Genomic DNA, 21455 nt, shown 5'->3' with positions numbered 1-21455 from the left:
TTCCTAAAGAGGTGGCGTCAGAAAGAGATACAAACTTCATGTCTGGCCACTTAAAAGCCTTGTGGGCTGAGTGAGGGGTGACATACATTTTACCACCACAAACCACCTACAAACCAATGGTCTAGTTGATAGATTCAACAAGTCCATGAAAGGCATGGTGGGATGTCCTTTTGCAATGCCTGCTTTTCACCTACAGAGAAATGCCACAGAAGGGAGTGACTTAGTCCCTTTGAACATCTGTTTGGTCCTCCTGTGAGGGGACCAATGTCTAGTGAAGGAAGGTTGGAAAAGACCTCTCCAAGAGCCTAAGCAAGATATTGTGGACTGTGTGCTTGACCCAAGACCAGAAGCTCTGGTATGACCAAAAGACTGCACTGGTGGAGTTCCAACCAGGGCAGAAGGTATGGGGGTTGGAGCCTGTGGAACCCATGGCCCTCAAAGACAAATGGAGTGGTCCTTACCCTATTTTTGAGAGGAAAGGTGAGGTCACCTACCAGGTTGACGTTGACACGTGCAGAAACCCTCAGAGGGTCATCCATGTAAACAGCCTGAAAACGTTTTATGACAGAGCCGATGTGGCCATGCTGATGGTCACTGATGAGGATCAGGAAGAAGAGAATGAAGCTCTCCCTGACCTCTCCCACAGTCCTAAAGCAGGGTCTGTTGAAGGAGTTGTCTTCACAGACACCCTCTCTTCCCAACAGCAAGCTGACTGCAGACAAGTTCTGAGGAAGTATGCTGGGATCTTTTCCCTAACCTCTGGTCAGAGAACCATGATGTGGACACTGGAGACAGCCTACCTGTTAAAACCAAAATATAGAAACAGCCTACCAAGTTAACGAAAGCATCAGGGCTGAAGTTAGCAAGATGCTGGAGTTAGAGGTGATTGAGCCCTCTGAAAAGTCCCTGGGCTAGCCCAGTGGTCTTAGTCCCCAAGCCTCATTCCAAGGGTGGTAAATGAGAGCTAAGGTTTTACTTCAACTATAGAGGTCTTAATGCTGTTACCAAGACAAATGCACACCCTGTCTCAAGCGCTGATTAACTGACAGGTTGGGGGCAGCCAAATTTCTAAGTTCTTTTGATTTGACATCATGGTACTGGCAGATTGGTCTGACCCCAGCAGCAAAAGATTAGTCAGCATTCTCAACCCCAGATGACATACCCAGTTCAAAGTGATGCCACTTGGATTAACAATTGCCCCTGCCACCTCCCAGAGGTTGATGAACAAAGTCAGTGCTGGGTTGGAGACTTTTAGGACAGCATATCTTGATATTGCTGTATATAGCTCCACCTGGCAGGATCAACTGATCCACCTTGGCAAAGTCCTTGAGGCTCTGCAGAGTGAAGACCTCACTATCTAGGCAAGCAAGTGCCAGATAGGACAGGGATCTGGCTTGGGCCACCGTGCAGGTGGAGGCCAAGCTCAACTCTTACAACCCAAGACCCAAACAGTTGTCGGCTGGGTAGCTCCAACAACCTAGACTCCAGTCAGGCCATTTCTTGGCTTGACTGGGTACTACAGGAGGTTTGTGAAGGGGTATGATACCATTGTGGCACCCCTCACAGAGTCAGCCTCCAAGAAGCAGTCAAAGAAGGTAAACTGGACCGTGAGCGGTCAAAAGACTTGACACTCTGAAGGAAGCAATGTGCTCAGTACCCATTCTGAAAGCTCTTGATTATTCTAAGCAGTTTATAGTGAAAACTAATTCCTCTTAACACGGCAATGAAGCGGTCCTATCCCAGACCAACGAGGATGGCCATGACCTGCCTGTTGCTTTCATTAGCAGAGGATAGCGTTTGAGTGCCACTCAGAGTTAAGTCTTTGCTGTGGTTAGGTCCCTGAACAAGCAGAGCCTGTACCTGTTTGGTACCTTGTACAAAACGACCAAAGGCCTTTCAGATTGCTGGTACAAATGAAAGGTGAAAACTCTAACCTGTTGAGAAGGTCCAGTTCCCTACAGGGAATGGACGTTACAGCGGAGCACAGACCTAGTACTGACCATGCCGATGCAGATGGCATTTTCAGGTTTTTCCACTTAGAAGATGAGACTCTAGGGAAAAGGTTAGTCTATTCTCTTTTGTTGGGGGTGGGAGAGAGTTTGTAGGAAAGTGCTCCTCCATTTTTTGCCTGGTATTTGATGCATTTTTGACTGAAGAGCACTGGGTTCTCACAAACTAGGTTCCCAGTGTCAGTGCTCTTTAGGTTCCCAGTGTCCGTGCTCTTTCCCTAAAACAAGGTAACTGTGCAATTGTTCCCCAATTGCCCAGACCTTTAGCACACCTGTAAGTCACCTTGTAAATGGTACCCCTGGTACCTCGGGCATGGGTACTAAGGAGGGTCCCTAATGGCTTCAGCATGTATTGTGCCAACCTAAGGTACCCACCATCAAACCCATACAGACTGCCATTGCAGTCGGCATGAAATGGTGTAGCCAAATGTGGAGTGCTACCTCCCACGCTCATCGGAAGACTTTGATGGGCAGTGCAAAAGACCTCTTCAACTTTTTCCATTAGTTAGGATTGTAGTGCTAACTTGACGTCTTCGAGGGTGACGCTGATCAACAGGGGTGGCTCCGACAACAATTTCAGGACCTTACACTTGATCGGTATCTTGATAGTCGCCTAAAGGCAAGAAGCTCGTAAAATAGTTCCCTCAGCGCTTTTAGGTGCATGGCGCGGCAGTCCTCACAGGTCTTGGAGTCATGGTCACACTCCAAGCACCCTAAGTACACGAAGTGGGGGTCTGTCAGACATCTGTCTGACAGGTACCACACGGTTTGAAGCCAGCCAGTTTCTTAGATGACCTCCTCACACCAGGAGAGATCAAGTCTCAAAAAGTCAATACATTTTTAAAAAAAAATAGAAAATGGCTTAAAAACATGACTGGGGGTAGCTGGCTATCTAGCCCAGAAATAACTGACGTTAGCCTACTAGGTGCCACCTATATAGTTGCCGCGCTATCATTTCCAGCCTGGACAATGCTGATGAGGAGCTGAAATACGCCACCTACCGGTGCGCAGAGGTATTGCTAAACAAAATCTCAGCATCCAGTCTGACGCCTGGGGATTATTCTAAGGTAAGGAATCTGCAGCTGTCTATTGGATATCACTCTTCTTTGCTGCCTTTTATTTTGGCAGCGCTTGCAATGCCGTAATTTCTAGCATCACCTACTTGCCTTTGCGTGGAGCATGGACCAAGTACAGATTGTTTTACCTTAGTTAGTGTACATCTGCTGTGATTGACTTACTATTTGTTCTTTTGCATTTTTAGATAGTGCAAATTCAACCAGATTGAAAGGTATTGTGGCACTTTACACAAGTTCACATTTTTGTTTTTAAAAGTGATTTACCCAGAATCGCAGGACGTTGAGGCGACGTAGGAACTGGAACCTGGGACCTCAGTTCAGGCGTTCGCAACTTTGCCTATGGCACCACATCCTCCTCCCCCCTCTGACCCACTCCTTCATACAGGTCTTGTGTGGCAAGGGCCAGGTTCAAACTCTGCATAATTAATAATTAGTTACCGCTACAGCATGCTTTATTGTGTGGCACGTCGTGGGCATTGTAGTTGTTTAATATAGAGGAAGCTTGGCCTGACAGCATTACAACCCTTTACAAGAGAGACAGATTGCGTTACACTTTTTAGGCTTTAAATTCTCCCAAGGTAAATAAAACAAGTCCTTTTCAAATATTGGAAAGAAAAGTTTAAAAAATGCAGTATGTACTGGGGTATAGCACTGTGAAAGCAAATACAACATGCTTCACACCTTTGGGTTGCGTTCATGCTACATAAAACTGCAGATATAGATATATTCACAGAAAAAACCATAGGTTTCACACACGTTATAGTTAGGAATTAGCATTTAAAAAAACCTTGCAAATTCACTGAAAAAACCATAGGTTTCACTTCACACATGTTATAGTTAGCGGAAATTTTACTGATAAAAAACCAATGAAATTCCCCCATTATAGTTAGTGCAGGAAACTATAACTCACGCGACCGCAATCTTCTGCTGATGTTAATACTGTATTTAGACACTTATTTGCCCATGTCTTCTTCCAGAAATTTTTAGCTATACATATATTACAAATATTTTTTTTTCATAAAGACACATATGTCATCAGCAGAAGATTGCGGTCGCGTGAGTTATAGTTTCCTGCACTAACTATAACGGGGGAATTTCATTGGTTTTTTATCAGTAAAATTTCCGCTAACTATAACATGTGTGAAACCTATGGTTTTTTCAGTGAATTTGCAAGGTTTTTTAAATGCTAATTCCTAACTATAACGTGTGTGAAACCTATGGTTTTTTCAGTGAATTTGTACGGTTTTACATTCATGGCGTGCGCGCCCACTTAACGCAGTTCGTTCCGTGAGCGCACGGTGCGCTTCGCGCGCCCACTTTACGCAGTTAGTGCCGTGCACGCACGGTGGGCACGCGGTGCGCTATGCGCACCGCGTGCCCACGTTACGCTAGATGGGCCATGTACGCACGATGCGCTTCGCGCACCGTGCGCACATGGAGGACATATTATGCGCTTCCTTGTGATAGGTAATCTGTTGACATTTTTTGGGGAAATGCTGTGCTCTTATATGCCATGCACTGGCGACCGCCAGTAGGAGAGAGAGAGAAAATATATATATATATATATATATATATAAAACTTTTCAACTCCTGCAACTTCCAGCCTCCAGGCAGCGAAGGAGGAGACAAGACCCCGCAGTATTTCAGGCAAGATGTTTTATTGTTTTAAAATCTCCAACCCACGCACGACGCGTTTCGGGCTTCAAGAGCCCTTGTTCACATCTATATATATATATATATATATATATATATATACACACACACACATATATACATATATACATACACACACATACACATAAAAACGCAAAAAAAGCATTAAACCACTCAAATCCAGTTTCTTCATTTGCTTGTAATTCACCAGTGTGCCGCGGTATTTCCGCTTTTCGGCTCCTGGATCTCGAAATGCTAAACGTCAGGACTGAATGGGCATTTAACACTGACAGGGCCACCTGTCAGGACTGGAAGGCATCAGAGTGCGCAGGGTTGCCTATTATGTGTGAGCAGCCTTTTTCCTTGTTTTTTTTCTTTCAATTCGAATACTTGTCCTACATTTATTATGAGAGAAAAGAACTACAAATGCCCAGATAAAAATTAAAACCTGGTCAGGATTTGCTATTCGAGCATAAACTCAGGAAGACTTGAGATCTCTGATCACATCTACTTTGCGTACAGTCTGGGTTGTCCAATTAGACCATGTCAGTGGGGAGTTGGTTTTTCAATCCATGGGTTTGGTTTCCTTTTATAAATCAGCGATTTGAGAGCTCGACTGATTCCACTACGCTGAGACTACAACTCCTGGAATGCATCAATTAGTTAAATAAAATCACAAGCCTGACAAGAGGTCATCTTAAATGACAACTAGTTAGTTGGCTCCACAACAAAGACTGCAATTATAAATGCATTTACATAGCTTGTAACCACTAAAAAGTCAAAGTAGTGCTTTCATTATATGAGTGTGAGCTTATGAAGGAAGTTGGCTCTGTATATACTAAATCAAAGTGAGGTATAGTGTGCACAGAGTCCAGTGGAACCCCCAAAGGTAGGCAGAGGTAAAGTTAGATAGCACCTCACTCTATTTGTAGTAGTGTGGTCGAGCGGTAAGGCTTTATCAGAGGACAGCGTTAAGCATTTGTTGTACACAGTCAGCAAATGAATTCACACACTCAAAGACTGAACTTCAGACCACTTGTTTTTGTATAAAAATATTATTTTAGTTATTTTATTTCCTAGAACCAAGCAAGCCTGGCATAGGTAAGTGATAAGTACTTTGCAACAAATATACAATTGAAATGCAGTATGGATTGAAATGGTATATGCACTTTGTTTTGACTTACAGTATTGTTGCAGAGAAATGCAATGCTTTGTAAATACGGTACATAGACTTGAATGGGCTTTTCAGTAAAATACCAGGTAAGTTATTTTAGATTAGTTTTCTTACTCAGTGTAGTATACCTGGATACTGCACTGGGACATTTCCAGTAAACAGGTTAGTAAAAGCGTTTTTGTTAAACAGCACAATTTTAAAGATTTTCTTTAAGTTTTCAAACTGCACTTTTTCCAAGAAAAAACAGTCCATGTTATCCTATGGAGGAAAGGAAAATGCTACTTACCAGTATGCATCTATTCTTGGCATGTAGAGCTGCAGAGATTCACACTCTGTGCATAGATCACCATCTTGTGTTGGGGTCGGATGCTTGCACCTTCTTGTTTTGGAAGAAGTCTTTTGTAGTCATGAGATGGGTGACTCCTCCCTTGTACGATAGTGAGCATCGGCATCGAATCCATCTTCAGATTGTTTTTCGCCATGAAGGGAAATGATGGAGTTTGTAATAACAAGAAAGATGTCCATGAGAATGTAGCTAAGTAAGATAACAGTGGAACAGATACAGGTTCCGGGCAGGTGGGTGGGTGTGTGAATCTCTGCAGCTCTACATGCCAAGAACAGATGCATACTGGTAAGTAGCATTTTCCGTTCGAGGCATACGAGCTGCAGAATTCACACTCTGTGCATAGACTGTACAGCAGTGTCTCCCTTAGTTGTGGTCGCCTGTATCGGTTGCAGAAGCTTGTTGCTTTGCCTGCACATCTACACAATAGTGGTTGGTGAAGGTGTGTGTTGTAGACCACGTTGCTGCCTTACAAATGTCTTCTAGGGGAATGTTACCTAAGAATGCCATGGAAGCCCTTAGTTTGCGTGTTGAATGCGCTCTAGGGGGAAATTGTTAACGTACGTTTTGCTTTCTGATCGCATATTTGAATACATTTTACTATCCACCTGGCAAATTGCGGCTTTGGAAATTGGATTGCCTTTATGAGGTGGAGAGAAAGCTACACCTTTGCTTTGTCTACTTACATTTTTTAGTCCTGTCTATGTAGTAAAGGAAAGCTCTTTTGACGTCTAGCGTGTGAAGAGCTCTTTCCGCTACAGAATCCAGATTTTTGAAAAATACTGGTAACTCTACTGATTAAGGTGGAAAGTAGAGATTACTTTGGGAAGGAATTTTGGATTTGTCGTAAGAACCACCTTGGTACGATGTATTTGTAAGAATGGTTCTTGTATGGTTAAAGCCTGGATCTCACTTACTCTCCTGAGAGCGGTGATTGCAACAAGAAAAGCTACTTTCCATGTATGGAATTGTAATCCACGTTTTTGTAAAGGCCCATGAGTCTAGTAAGAACAATGTTTAGGTTCCACGCTGGAGAGGGTGGCAGTCTGGGTGGAATTATCCTTTTAAGGCCTTCCATAAAGGCTTTGATAGCGGGTACTCTAAACAATGACAAATGTCTGTTTTGTAGGTAAGCGGCAAGGGCAGACAGATGTAAACTTATTGACGAGTATGCCGGATTGCATCTTTGTAGATGTAGCAAATAGCAGATAATGTTTTGAATTGAAGCATCTAATGGGTCAATTTTGTTATTATTGCAGTAAATGATGAATCTCTTCCATTTAGCTGCATAGCAAGCTCTAGTAGTGGGGCGTCTGGCTTCCTTAATAATGTTCATACAGTCCGGTGGGAGGTTAAGGTAACCTAACTCTAGGATTTCAGGAGCCAGATCGCTAGATTCAGTTGTGCAGGATCTCGGTGCTTTATGTCTCCATGGTTCTGCATTAGAAGCATTGGGGAGAGACGTAATTTTAAGTGTGGAACTACTGAGAGTTCCAGTAGTGTTGTGAACCATGGTTGCCGTGCCCATGTTGGAGCAACTAGGATCATCTTGAGAGACTGTTTGAGCTTGGGTACTACTAGTGGAAGGAGTGGGAGTGGCAGAAAAGCATACGCATTGCCCTTGGGCAACGGGTGTGGGAAACTGGCGGTGAAGGTTGGGCATTTTGCATTTGCATGTGCGGAGAACAGATCTATGTCTGGTTGGCCCCACATCTGGAAGAAGGGTTGAACTTGCGGATGAAGTTCCCATTCCTGTATCTGTAGTCTGATGACTTAACAGATCCGCCATCTGATTGTTCACCCCTGCAAGATGTTCTGAGAGAAGATATATGTTTTGTGGAATGGCCCATCTCCATATAATTTGTGCTAGGTGAGAGAGCTGCAAAGACTGTGTTCCTCCTTGTTTCTGTATGTAATACATTGCTGTCATATTGTCTGTGCGAACTAGGACAGCTTTGTTGAGGAGATGTGTTTGGAACGATTTTAACGCCAGAAAAATTGCCAGTAATTCTAGGTAATTGATGTGGAACAGTTTTTGTTGAGTGGTCCACCTGCCCAGAATCGCGTAGTTTCGGAGATGGTCTCCCCAACAGGTGAGTGAGGTGTCTGCTGTTAGCACTATCTGTGGAACCGGCTCTAGGAACGGCCGCCCTCTGGAAAGATTTTGTGTTCCACCACTGCAGAGAGCAATGTGTGCGGCTGTCCACCAACACCAGATCTGTAAGTTGAACTTGACCCTGGTTCCAATGATATGCTAAGCATTCCTGTAAAGGGCGCATTTGAAGTCTTGCATGAGGTACAATGAAAATGCAAGAGGCCATCATTCCTATGAGTTGCATAAACAATCGTGCTGGGAGAGAGTGTTGGGGCTGAAACTTGGAGATGAGGGTCTGCATACTGGCTATCCTTGCTGGATTGGGGAATGCTAGAGCTCTGGAAGTGTCTATTGTGGCTCCTAGATACTGATGTATGTAGGAGGGTTGAAGGTGTGACTTGGTGCAATTTACTGTGAACCCCAAGTTGTGTTGCAGCTGGTTGCATGACTTGGGTTTTGAGCCAGTCGTCGAGGTATGGAAATAACTGGATTTGCTGTCCTCAAGTGCGCTGCTACTACTGCAAGGCACTTTGTGAACACCGCGGGTGCTGTGGTCACCCCAAATGGAAGGACTTTGAAATGATAGTGTTGGACGTTCAGTGTGAACCTTAGGTATTTTCTGTGAGCAGGGTGTATGGGAATATGGAAGTAGGTGTCCTTGAGATCTAGTGTGGCAAGGAAGTCGCCTTGTTGAAGCAGTGGAAGGACTTGTTGAAGAGTGATCATGTGAAAATGATCTGACTGTGTAGAGATTGGGAGGTCTGAGGTCCAATATTGGCGTTAGGGTACCAACCTTTTTGGGGATTAGGAAATATAGAGAGTAAACTCCTGTTCCTTGATGTTGTATGGGGACCGGTTCTAATGCATGCTTTTGAAGCAGTGAAAGAACTTCCTGTTTGAGGAGCGTCAGATGTTCTGTGGACATTGGACGCTGCTTGGGTGGTATGTTGGGTGGAGTTGCTGTAAGTTCCAGGCAGTAACCATACTGGTTAATTTCTTACCCACTTGTCTGTAGTGACGGATGCCCAGACGGGTAGGAACTGTGAGAGTCTCCCTCCGGAGTGGAATGGTTTGGAGGGAAGTCACTGCTTACTAGAGGGAGAGGCGCGAGTGTTGTTGTTACCTCAGCCTCTTCCTTTGTGATTTCCTCTGTATCCACCTCTAAAATATCCCTTGTTGGGGGATGTTTGTGTGAGGTTTTTGTAGGAGGAAGAAGCAGTGTCTGCACTGGTATTTTTGGATGAGTTTCTATAGAAGGAGCGTCGAAAGGAATCTCGTGTGGATGGAGACTGTAATGCTCCCATGGATTTAGCAGTCTCCGTGTCCTTTTTCATTTTTTCTAAATCTGTATCCACAGCTGGGTCAAACAGTTGTTCGTGATTGAGGATAGTTGTTTGTACCTCCTGTTTGAAGCCAGAGATGCGCAACCAGGCATGTCTCCTCAGTAACACATTAGTGTTAATGGACCTAGATGCGGTGTCTGCTGCATCAAGGACGCACTTGATTGATGCATTAGTTATTAATTTTCCCTCTTGAATCAAATCTATGGCCTTGGTCTTATATTGAAAAGGCAAATGCTACAATAGGATTTCTAACTGGTCATAATGAGCCCCATCATACCTGGCAAGTAATGCCTGCATATTGGCTATCCTCCAGTAATTAGCTGCTTGGGCAGCAACTCATTTGCCTGAAGCATCTACTAATTTGGACTCTGTCTGGAGGTGGAGCATCACCGGAGGTTTGAGAGTTGGCACGTTTTCTAGCGTTAGTGACCACTAGAGAATCTAAAGGTAGTTGACTCTTGATGTAGGTGGGATCATCAGGAGCGGGTTTATATATATTTTTTTAAATCAAGTCTGGGGTTGAGAATTCCAGCCCTTACAGGGTCTTTGAATATGGCTGGGAAGTGTTTAATGACGCCTTTTAGCATTGGTAAAGTTTGTACAGTCTTTTGTGGCTGTGCAAAGGTGTTGATTAGGAAGTTCTCCTCTGCGGGGTACGAATGCATCTGAACACCATGGTACTGGGCAGCCTTGTCTTATAAGCTGACTAAAACCAATATTGTCATCTGGGGGAGATGGGTTTGTTGGGTATGCATCGGGAAGGTCTGGAGGACCTACTGGGTCATCATAATCATCCCAATCGTCCGGTGGTACGTTTGTGTTGTCATCAGGGTTAGTGAAAGGGTCATGGTTCCCTCCCCCACCCCCTAAATCATCATCATCATCCTGTGGTGGTGTTGAGTATGGTGGAATTATGGGAGAATGTGGAGGAGAGAAAGGATTAGCAGGAAGAACAGGAGAAGAGGGTTGTAAAGGTGAAGTAGCACAGTCTCTCTTCTTTACATGCACCTCAGGGATGTGTGGGGTGTCCAATTTCCTCTTCTTGTGTGGAACATTGACCACATGTCCTGATTTGTGGTCCACTTGGAGAGTTTTTTTGTTTCGGATCGATGGGATCCAGTCGAAAAAGTTCTTCCTCTTCGGTAGTCTTTATCGGCGCCGATTTCTTTGGGTCCGAGCGGGGTCTAAATTTTTGCTCTGGAGCCTTCGAGGTTTTTTTTGGGTCCTTCGCCCGGCTTCGATGTCGAAATCTTTTTTGGCTCTGAATCTTTTGGTCTTGGATCCGAGGCCTTTTCCTTCGGCGCCGAGGTGCTCGGTACCGATGGTTTTTTGGGGACTGCGGGAGTAGGATGCGCTCCCGGCTTCGGTGCCGATGGTCTCTGCGGGGCACTGATATGCGGTTTGGTCGGTGCCGAGCTGCCGGAAGGCTTCTCCTTTGTCTTCGGAGCCGGGGGCCTGGCTTCTGAAGCTTTCTTTCAGTCGCGACTGAGGCCAGCAGGCGGAGTCTTGACCGGAGCCTTCTTTTTTTTTTTAGGTGGGGTTGGGGGAGTTGTACTCACTCGTTGACCTGGAGTGATGTGGTCGTCGGAGTCATCTGCCTCGGAAACAATTTCCAGATCCTCCGAATCCTCCTCCGGGACATCGGGGCCTTCGCTGAAGATGTCCTCCGGCACCTGAGCGGCTCATTGCGCCATAACGTGTCGTCGGGCTCGCGATCACGGATAGTCTTTTTGGATCGAAAGGAGGGGCAGGCCTGGCAATTACTCTCCTCGTGCTCGGGCGAGAGACAGATGTTACAGACCTTGTGTTGGTCCCTATGTGGGAATTTAGCTCCACATTGGGGGAATTTTTTTAATGGAGTCCTTTCCATTAGCCGTAGGCCCTAATGGGGTCGATGGGCCCAGAGACCCGCGTCGACGACTGGAATCAGGTATTTGAGGAGAGCATCGAAGGGCACGCGAACGAAAACAATACCGTCTAGTTTTTTGATGGTTTGCGCGTTGAAAAGGTTTGGATAATAGGGTACCGAACCGGAGCGCAGAAGTTGCATCCAAACCCGATGGCGGAAAAAAACAAACAATCTGAGGATGGAGTCGATGCCCATGCACACTATCGTCCAAGGGAGGAGTCACGTATCTCATGATTACAAAAGACTTCTTCCAAAACAACAAGGCGCAGGCATCTGAGCCCAACACCAGATGGCAATCTGTGCACAGAGTGTGGATTCTGCAGCTCATATGCCTCAAACAAAGTGCTATCGGTTTTGAGGTAAGTATTTGGTAGTGGGAGTTGATCTGGGGATAGACTCAGGGGTCCCCTAGGGTCAGGGATGCACTCTTGTTACACCCTCAGTGGGACTAGGGCGGCTGGGTGCAAAGTGTTGAGGCCCAATATTATCCAATGAGGGATAGCGGGCCTCCGGTTGGTGTCTGCTGGCAAGCAGGCCACAAGATTGTAGGAGCCAAGCTCCTGGTGTTAGGCTCAGGGCAAAGGGTGATCCAGCTTAGCACACAAAATGCACCCGCAGTGGCGGCTGGGTGCAGGGAGCTGTTTTGGTGTTGGGTGGCCTGTTTTCAATGGATATTTTCGGTTTTGGTATTTAGACTTCCGGGAGGAACCAACAGCTGGGCAGGTAAGTTGGAGAGCTCAGGGACGTAGGTGCACATCTGGGTCTCTTCTCCAGGGCTGAGGGCGGCTGGATGCAGGGGAGTCTTTTGAGGTTGGATTTCACCCGACTGGCTGCTTGCGGTGAGGGGGGGGGGGGGGGGGGGGAGGGTCTCCGCGCAGGCGCTGCAGGCGACGTCTAGGAGTTCTGGAGGGGTCAACCCACGGTGGATTCAGACTTTGGAGCGCTAGGGGACCTTGCTGGGACCGGTGGGCCACTCCTGCTCGGGCCGCAGGCGACGGTTGCAGTGGTGGTTCCAGGCGTCGGGTTTCTTGTTCCTCAGCAGGCTCGGAGTCTTTCTTTGATGTTTCATCTGAACAGAGCTGCTGTTCACAGGAGATCCAGACTTCTTGTAGGCAGTCAGCCATACCAAGGGTTCTGGAGGTCGCTGGCTGCAGGTCAAGACAATTTGTGGAGCAGGATCGTAAGGAACTTCAGACGGGCTGGTAGGGCTGGGGCCAAGTCAGTTGTTCTCTTCAGTCTCCTCTGCTGGGCGTCTTCTTTCGTCCTTTTTCTTCTTAGGTTGCGGGACATTGTAGGGGGCTTTGTAGGTATGCGTGAAAAGTTTGCAGGTGATTCTCTTGTTGACCGGTAGCCAGTGAAGGTCTCTCAGGTGGCCGGTGATGTGGTTGTGGCATGGGATGTTCAGGGTGAGTCTGGTGAAGGCGTTCTGGACAGTCTACAGTTTATTTTGGAGGTTGTGTGGTGCCGGCGTACAGTGTTGCTGTAGTCCAGCCTGAATGACAGTTTACCTGAATTCGGTGGGGATCCATTTTATTTTCTTACGAAGGAGGCTGAGCGCTTGGAAGCAGGACGACGAGACGGCGTTGATTTGTCAGTCCATTGAGAGCGAGGAGTCCCGGATGATGCAGAGGTTTCGTGCGTGGTCCATGGCTGGGAGAGGGGGCAAGGGGAGCACTACAAGCACTGCGGGCCACCAAGAGTCGTCCTAGGCGTAGGGGGAGGAGCCCAGGATGAGGCCTTTGGTCTTGTCTGAGTTAAGTTTGAGGCAGCTGTCCTTCATCCAGGTGGTGACTGCCTTCTGACGATGGCTGCAAACAGGGCCATGTAGATGTTGAAGTGGGTGGGGCTCAGGGAGAATCCTTGAAGCATTCCACAGCCGATCTCTATGGGTTCCGATTATAACAGCGGAAGTCTGACTGTGTTTGGCCTGTGAGGAAGTAGTGGATCCATTTTAAGGCTTTGTAGCTGATGTCGGGGTTGTGGAGTCTTGTGCAGAGTGTTTGGTGGGAGACTGTGGAGGAGGGTGCGTGAGAATGTCGTCTGTAGAAGCAAGGAAAACTGTCTTAGCCATGTGGTTGTTTTTGAATCCCGATTGGGAGAGTTTGAGGATGTTCATCTCGACGAACTCGGAGAGTTGGCTCTCTCGATGACTGGCTGGGACGGGGAGCAGAGAAATAGGTCTGTAGTTCTTGAGGTCCGTCGGGTCGGCATAAGGTTTCTTCAGCAGGGGGTTGATCTCTGCATGCTTCCAGTCTTCAGGGAAAGTAGCGTATTTGATGGAGCAGCTGATAGTGCGGCAGAGTGCGGGTGCGATGGAGGTGCCGGCTCTGTTGAAGATGTGGTGAGGGCAGGGATCCAAGAGGGTTCCAGAGTGGATGCTCTCCATGATCCTGAAGGAGGAGTCAGAGGTGAAGCTAGTTCAGTTAGTCGAGGTCTGCTGGGGGCTGGAGCAATTGGGCGCAGTGATTGAGGGTTGGGGCGGTGCGTCTTGGGTCATCAGTTTAAAATAAAGTCCTACTTAGCTGCTATGAAATTAGAAATAGTCATTTTGCTGTAGCTCCTAGTGCAAGAATCGCGATATTTTCTACAGAAAACCTTTCTTCAGGAGGATATAACAGGCAGAAGAAAACTAGGAAGAGATTACAATTTTTTTTTAATATGTTACAAGAATGTGAAGGAGTCCGAAATTGGAGGCAAACAGTTAAGTTGGTGTCCTCGTATTGACTCGTGGGAGCAGTACAAATGCTTTAAAGAAAATATAGTATGGAAGTTGGGTGACTCAGCCTAAGTTATAAAATCACCAACCTTCCCATTAAAATGAAAATTTAGAATTTTTTCTGAATTAAGTAAAATTTCATCATTTGTGTTTTTGTTTGATGAATACGTGTGTGTGTGTGTGTGTATTTGAGTATTGTTTTAAAGTTCAAATCACCAAAATGGCTAAAGCCAGGGTCTCCAGCTTCCAGCAATGACAGTCCAATTATTATTAAGTAGGGATCCACAGAAGTGAGCCAATGCTCTAGTATTAACTATGCCTTTTAACCCCTTCCCCGCTCATGACGGAACCGCTCCGTCATGAGCCACGGTTGCCGTGTGCTCATGACGGAACGGTTCCGTCATGACACGACCGTTGGCGGCCGCTCCGCCCACGCGGCGCCGTTTCCCCGCCTGTGCGGGGGGACAACGCAACTGGGCGGAGTCATGACGGAACCGTTCCGTCATGAGCACAGCTCAACTGTGGCTCATGACGGAGCGGCTCCGTCATGAGCACCAGGCCACCGCGCTGCCCCCCCGCACCCCACAGCGCCACGGCGGAATTCCCGCCGTGGCGAAGGGGTTAAAGACTGTGCTATCTTTTCTTCCTTTTACATCAGCTTCTTGGGTGCATATGGAGCCTCATGCCTTCATTAGGGAAAGGTTTCATGTGAAACAGTTTAAGTAAGAGACAGTGTCAGAGCTTGAAATAAGAGTAATTTTACCTACTGTCACATGTAATGGCAGCTTTGTCACACTTGTCTTCCCTTTATACAAAATAAAACTGATATCCAGTGTATGAAGGGCCATTCTGCCATGAAGACTGGGAGAGGGTTAAAAAACTGGTAACAATTGTTTAGTTGGTGAGAGATCACTTTTGGGAGAAATTGAGGGTCGATTCAGAGTACAATTCTATTAGAATAAACTTCAATAAAAGGTTTCTCGCCAAGTGAATGCCTGTAGCACACTTTTCCCCCTCAATATGGTAACAGCTATCAGAAAAGCTACTTTACCAAGAGAGACATTACATGAGCAGGAATGCTATGACTAAAATGGGGGAACCCATGAGTCTTAGCAGTGCTATACTAAGCTAGGATCTAAGAGGGTCAGGCAGGACTCTTGGTGGAATAACCATTTTGAGTTATTTCATTAAGGCCTTAATGACTGGAATTCTGAAAAGAGATGAATGTTCCCTATTTTACATGTATGTGGCAATAGCCGCAAGGTGTAAACATATGCAAGTAATTTTGTTGTACAAGTTAATTAAAACCTTTAAAAAATTGCTAGACATTAAAATTCCTGAAAATAAAACCACAGTTACATCATGATTAGTATCCAACAGTAAGAAGCTATGGTTCAGTTTGTGCATTAATCCTACGGAACATCTGTTCATTCAGTATGCATAGAGAAGTCCTTGATTTCCCAGTTTTATCTCGTAAAGTGCCTGATGCGTTCTGCGTTAAGAAAAAAGTACCATTGGGTTGCATATATTATAAAATAACAAACTTTAAAGAAAAACATGATATGGCTGCCTCGTCATTGGGGTTATAGCGGCATAGGTGCCGAAATTCCATAAAGTGCCAAGTGCCCAGTGTTTAACGAGAAGTTATTTTTTATTATATGTTAATAAGAAAGATTGCCTTGCCTTAAACAAGACTTTTTTGTGCGTTTCATAATGAAGAGTGCCAGTTCCGGGAAATGGCGAGCCTTCGTTCGAAAAGCTGCTTATTGTACACCGGTTCTCTTCATTTTTTCCTTTGCCATCCCCATGAATTGTACAAACCGGCACGCCAGCTGTAGACCTCCTCCTCCAAGGCAAGCCTTCACTGCTTGTCTGCAGGATCTTATCCTCCTGTTAAAGATAGTTTTCAGAAGCAGTTGTCATTCAGGAAGGTGTTATGCGTTCCCAAGACCACCCAGAGCTTCTTTAGGCCTAGACGCTTTATAGATGCTGTCAGATAATCCCTTGCTTTACAAACCTTGCTTGTATTTATCTCATTCCATAGCTGGAAGTTCAGAGAACTTTGTTCGGACCTTCTAATCCTATGCCAGCATTTCACATAGGCGCCATTGCGGGCTATTTTTTTTAGACTGTAGACCGAACTCCAGCCTAATTTGTGCGGGTGAGACTATTTCGGATTCTGAAATGTATTCTTGCTGATCTGGATAGGGTACGATCCAGGATAGCCGCATCTCTTACCATAAGGCACTCACTCCCATAGGTAATGGCTGGGATTGGCTTGTAAAACCTGTAGTAGAGGGATTTTAAAGCTACCGCTATTGAGTGGCCTCTCCACTTTATGGCTTCTTTTTGTGATTTAAAAAAAACCTTGCTGTCAATCGTCACCCCATGATACTTGTTTTCGTCCACAACTTCCATGGGTGCGCCTGCCAGATACCAGTGATAGCCGGATGTGTTCTTTTTTGGGTTAAAACGCATGACGTTCGACTTATCTAAGTTAATCGTTTGGTCGTTAGATGCTGCGTGACTGATGGTTGTAACTAGCAGGTGATTAAGGCCAATTGGGGTTCAGCTAAACAGCTCGACGTTGTCGGCGTATAATAAGTTGGAGAGTGACAACCCCCCAGCCTGGGAGCGTGTGAGTCGCTGATGCTTAATTCCGATGAAAGGTCTGCCATGAACAAATTAAAAAAACTGTAGGGGCCAGAGCACACCCCTGTTTCAGACCCCTCGTTGTTGGTATTTTCCATGACAGGAATTCGCCGGTTTCTAACTTTACTCAAACACACGTGTTGGTATGTATCTGCTTCCGTAGCTGGGAGGTTGTCATTACGAACTCCACAGCACCATAATGGCTGCACTGAAGACGGGGAAGTTTGGTACCAAACTTCTCAGCACATTAAACCCACACTGATGCCAGTATGGGATTTAATGTAAAATGCACGACAGAGGGCATCTTAGAGATGCCCCCTGAACCTCGACCAACTCCCAGTGACCTAACTGAGTGGCTGCGCAGGCTGCCACCACCAGACATGTTTCTGGACCCGTGGGTCGAGAGCCTGCTGTGCTCGGGGGCCTGAAACAATGCACATCCTGGGATGGAGTGCCAAGCATCCTCCCCCAGGATGGGCAGGGTACACGAAGGAGAAGCTTCAAAAGGCATGCCGCCTTTGTGAGCTTCTCCAGACCACTTGCTGTACTCAGCAACTGATCCCCACGGGTTCTACCCCCCCACTTTGGGCAGGAGACCCGGCAGGAAAAACAAAGTGAGGAAGAGAGGTGTGCCCACCTCTGCCAACTCCACCCCTAAGGTGGGGGAGGCAAGGTGAAGCACAACCTCGGGTCCCCGCCATCTTGAGGATGGGGGGACCCAGCCAACCAGGGACAGGCTCCTGCCCCCCTCCCACTGGAGAGTGGCAGAATAGGGGGTGTACCCACCCCAGGGAAGGGACCCATTGGTCCCTGCCCTTTACCTACCTGTAACAACCCTAAATTTAGTATTTAGGGGAACCCTAAACCTTCCTTCCTCAGATCCAGCAACCACAATAAAAGGACGAGAAGCCATGCAGAGCTAACAAGAGGACGACGCCCACTGACTTGGCCCCAGCCCTACAGGCCTGTCTCCCCTCGAACCTGCTCCTGCATAACCCCAGTGTGTCCAGCGGCCAGCAACCTCCAAAACCCCAGAGGACCTGCCTGCATTTACTCTCCAGGCTTTTTCTCCCGTGAACACCGGATGTGTTTGAACTGCAGCTTCTGGTGCCAGCCAGAAACTGTGAATCTAGCACACTCTGCACCCGCCGAGCCCGGCCTGTGTTTGAGTGAACAAACAGCACGAGGAGGTCCCCCCGGCGATCCTGACCCCGAGATCCGGCAACCCCTGACCAGCCTCAGGCCTCCAGACGATGCGGCCTCAATCCAGGAGACCCCACCCATCCCTACCGCGACCAGAGCGGGTAAGAAAATCTGACATCTAAAGGAAAACTGGCAGGAGAATGTTTTGATTCAAGTGATACTTTGATGCTACTTTTGGCAAAAACGGTGGGTTAGTTTTTAGGATTAATTTATCTTTGCGGATTTGTAAGTAGGGTTCTTGTATCGTTAAAGCTTGCACTTCACTTACTCTTCGTAGTGATGTTCTAGCAATGAGAAAGACGGTCTTTAGAGTAATATGTTTGAGGGCCGCTGTATGCACGGGTTCAAAGGGTTTTGTCATCAGCTGACAAAGTACTGTATTTAAGCCCCATGTTGGTACAGGAGCAGCTCTTGGTGGAGCTATTCTTTTTGCTCCTTATACGTACCTTTTGATGACTGGTCTTGCAAAAAAGTGAATAGGCTACTTACCAGTATGCATCTGTTCTTGGCATGTAGGGCTGCTGACATTCATATCTGTGCATAGATCGCCGCCTAGTGTTGGATCCGGATGATTGCACATTGTTGTCCTGGAAGAGTCTTCGAAGTATCACGAGATAGGTGGCTCCTCCCCTGGACTGCAGTGCGCATGGGCATCCTCTCCATCCTTAGATTGTTTTTCGCCATTGTGGCAGTGATGGAGTAGATACAGAAAGTGATGACCATGCTTATACAGTAATTCTGAGTGCTGCAGCCGCCACAGGCGCCGGGGAGGAGGGTGGGCGATATGAATGTCTGCAGCCCTACATGCCAAGAACAGATGCATACTGGTAAGTAGCATATTCAGTTCGAGGCATGTGGGCTGCTGAATTCATATCTGTGCATAGATTATATAGCGGTCCCTCCTTTAGCGGCGGCTGCCCGTGCCAGCTGCAGCAGTCTGAAAAAGAGTTTTGAGAACAGCCTGTCCTACAGCTGCCTGCTGTTTTGAGTGTACATCTACGCAGTAGTGTTTGGTAAATGTATGTATAGTGGACCATGTGGCTGCTCTACAGATTTCCTGTAAAGGAATGTTTCCTAGGAAAGCCATGGACGCCCCTAACTTTCGTGTTGAGTGGGCTCGTGGGGGAATCGTTAATGTGCGTTTAGCCTTTTGATAGCAAATTTGAATACATTTAACGATCCATCTGGCTATCCCTGCTTTGGAAATGGCGTTGCCCTTGTGTTGTGGAGAAAAGGCAACGAAAAGTTGTTTTGTTTTCCTAAGGTCCTTAGTTCTGTCTATATAGTACATGAGGGCCCTCTTTACATCTAGTGTATGGAGCATTCTCTCAGCGACATTTTGTGGACTTGGAAAGAAAACAGGCAGTTCAATAGTTTGATTCATGTGGAACTGCGATATCACTTTGGGCATGAATTTGGGGTTGGTACGTAGTACAACTCTGTTTGCGTGAACCTGTATGAATGGCTCTTGAATGGTTAGTGCCTGGAGTTCACTAACTCTTCTTAACGACGTGATTACCACTAAGAAAGCTACTTTCCAGGTGAGGAATTGAATCTCACATGAATGGAGAGGTTCAAAGGGTGGACCCATTAATCTGGTGAGGACCACATTGAGGTTCCACACCGGTGCCGGTGGGTGTCTTGGAGGAATTACTCGTTTGAGTCCCTCCAAGAAGGCTTTGATGGCAGGCACTCTGAATAAAGAGAGGTGCTGCCTGTTTTGAAGATAGGCCGCTATCGCGGTTAAATGGATACGTATTGAGTTGTATGCCAGATTGCATCGGTATAGGTGTAAGAGGTAACAGATGATGTTTTGAATGGATGCGTCCAGCGGGTTAATGTCATTGTTGTTGCAGTAAATGACAAACCTCTTCCATTTAGCCGCATAGCAAGCTCTGGTAGTGGGTCTTCTGGCCTCCTTGATGATATCCATACAGTCAGGTGGCAGGTTTAGGTAGCCAAACTCTAAGACTTCAGGAGCCAGATTGCCAGGTTCAGCTGTTGCGGATCTGGGTGCTGAATTTCGCCATGGTTCTGCGTTAAAAGTGCGGGTTTGATCCGCAGCCTTTGATGCGGCACCACAGAAAGTTCTAGAAAGGTGGTGTACCATGGTTGGCGCGCCCATGTGGGAGCAACTAGGATGAGTGTTAGTGAGTGCTGTCGCAGTTTGCGTGCCACTAGCGGTATCAATGGCGCTGGGGGAAAAGCGTACGCAAATCTGCCGGACCAGTTCATCCATATCGCATTGCCCTGTGACTGCGGATGTGGGAACCTGGCGGCAAAGCATTGGCATTTTGCGTTTGTTTGTGGCGAATAGGTCTATCTCTGGATGACCCCACTGTTGGAAGTACGGTTGGAGTACTGACGGATGTAGCTCCCACTCGTGCATCTGGTGGCTGTGTCTGCTGAGCAGATCCGCCATCTGGTTGTCCTTGCCGGGGAGGTGTTCCGCCATGAGGAATATATTCCTCTGAATGGCCCACTTCCACATGCTCTGAGCCAGATGAGACAACTGTGGAGAGTGTGTTCCTCCCTGCTTCTGTATGTAGTACATGGCAGTCATGTTGTCCGTCCGGATAAACACGACTTTGTTGCACAAGTGTACTTTGAATGCCTTCATGGCTAGGAAGATTGCCATCAGTTCCAGAACGTTGATGTGCATCTTTTTTTGTTGTGTCGTCCATAGTCCCTGCACTGTGTAGTGGAGTACATGAGCTCCCCAACCCTGGAGAGAGGCGTCCGCTGTCAGTATTATTTGTGGAACAGGCTCGTGGAACGGTCGGCCCTTGCAAAGGTTTTGTGGATTCCACCAATGCAGAGAGTTGTATGCCCGACCGCTCACTAACACTAGGTCTTTTAATTGTCCGTGAGCCCGATTCCATTGACGTGCTAAGCACTCCTGAAGAGGGCGCATATGTAGTCTCGCGTGCGGGACTATGAAAATGCAGGAGGCCATCATGCCTATCAACTGCATGAACACTCGCGCAGGAAGGGAGTGTTGAGGTTTGAACTTTGAGATCAGCAGTTGCATGCTGTTGATCCTCACTAAATTTGGCTGAGCTGTGGCTGCCAGAGTGTTTATGGTCGCGCCCAGGTACTGTCGTACGTGTGCGGGTTGGAGATGTGATTTTGGGTAATTTAGTGAGAATCCCAGACTGTGAAGAAGGTGAATGGTGAGGGACATGTGGCTGGCACATTGCGGGGCTGACTTTGCCTGAACAAGCCAGTCGTCCAGGTAAGGGAAGACGTGAATGTGTTGTCTCCGTAGATGTGCAGCCACTG

At 46.9% G+C, this 21455-nt stretch overlaps 1 protein-coding gene across 7 annotated transcripts in view; it reads right to left on the bottom strand.

The window, feature by feature from the left end:
* The window catches only part of CNOT3 (CCR4-NOT transcription complex subunit 3), a 1079590-nt gene that overhangs the window by 303190 nt on the left and 754945 nt on the right, over positions 1–21455 (bottom strand). The window lies entirely within an intron of this gene.

The sequence above is a fragment of the Triturus cristatus genome, chromosome 7 (genome assembly GCF_964204655.1).
Source record: "Triturus cristatus chromosome 7, aTriCri1.1, whole genome shotgun sequence".
Lineage (NCBI taxonomy): Eukaryota > Metazoa > Chordata > Amphibia > Caudata > Salamandridae > Triturus > Triturus cristatus.
Note: the sequence above shows the minus strand (reverse complement) of the source record. Positions and strands in the feature narration are given on the sequence as shown.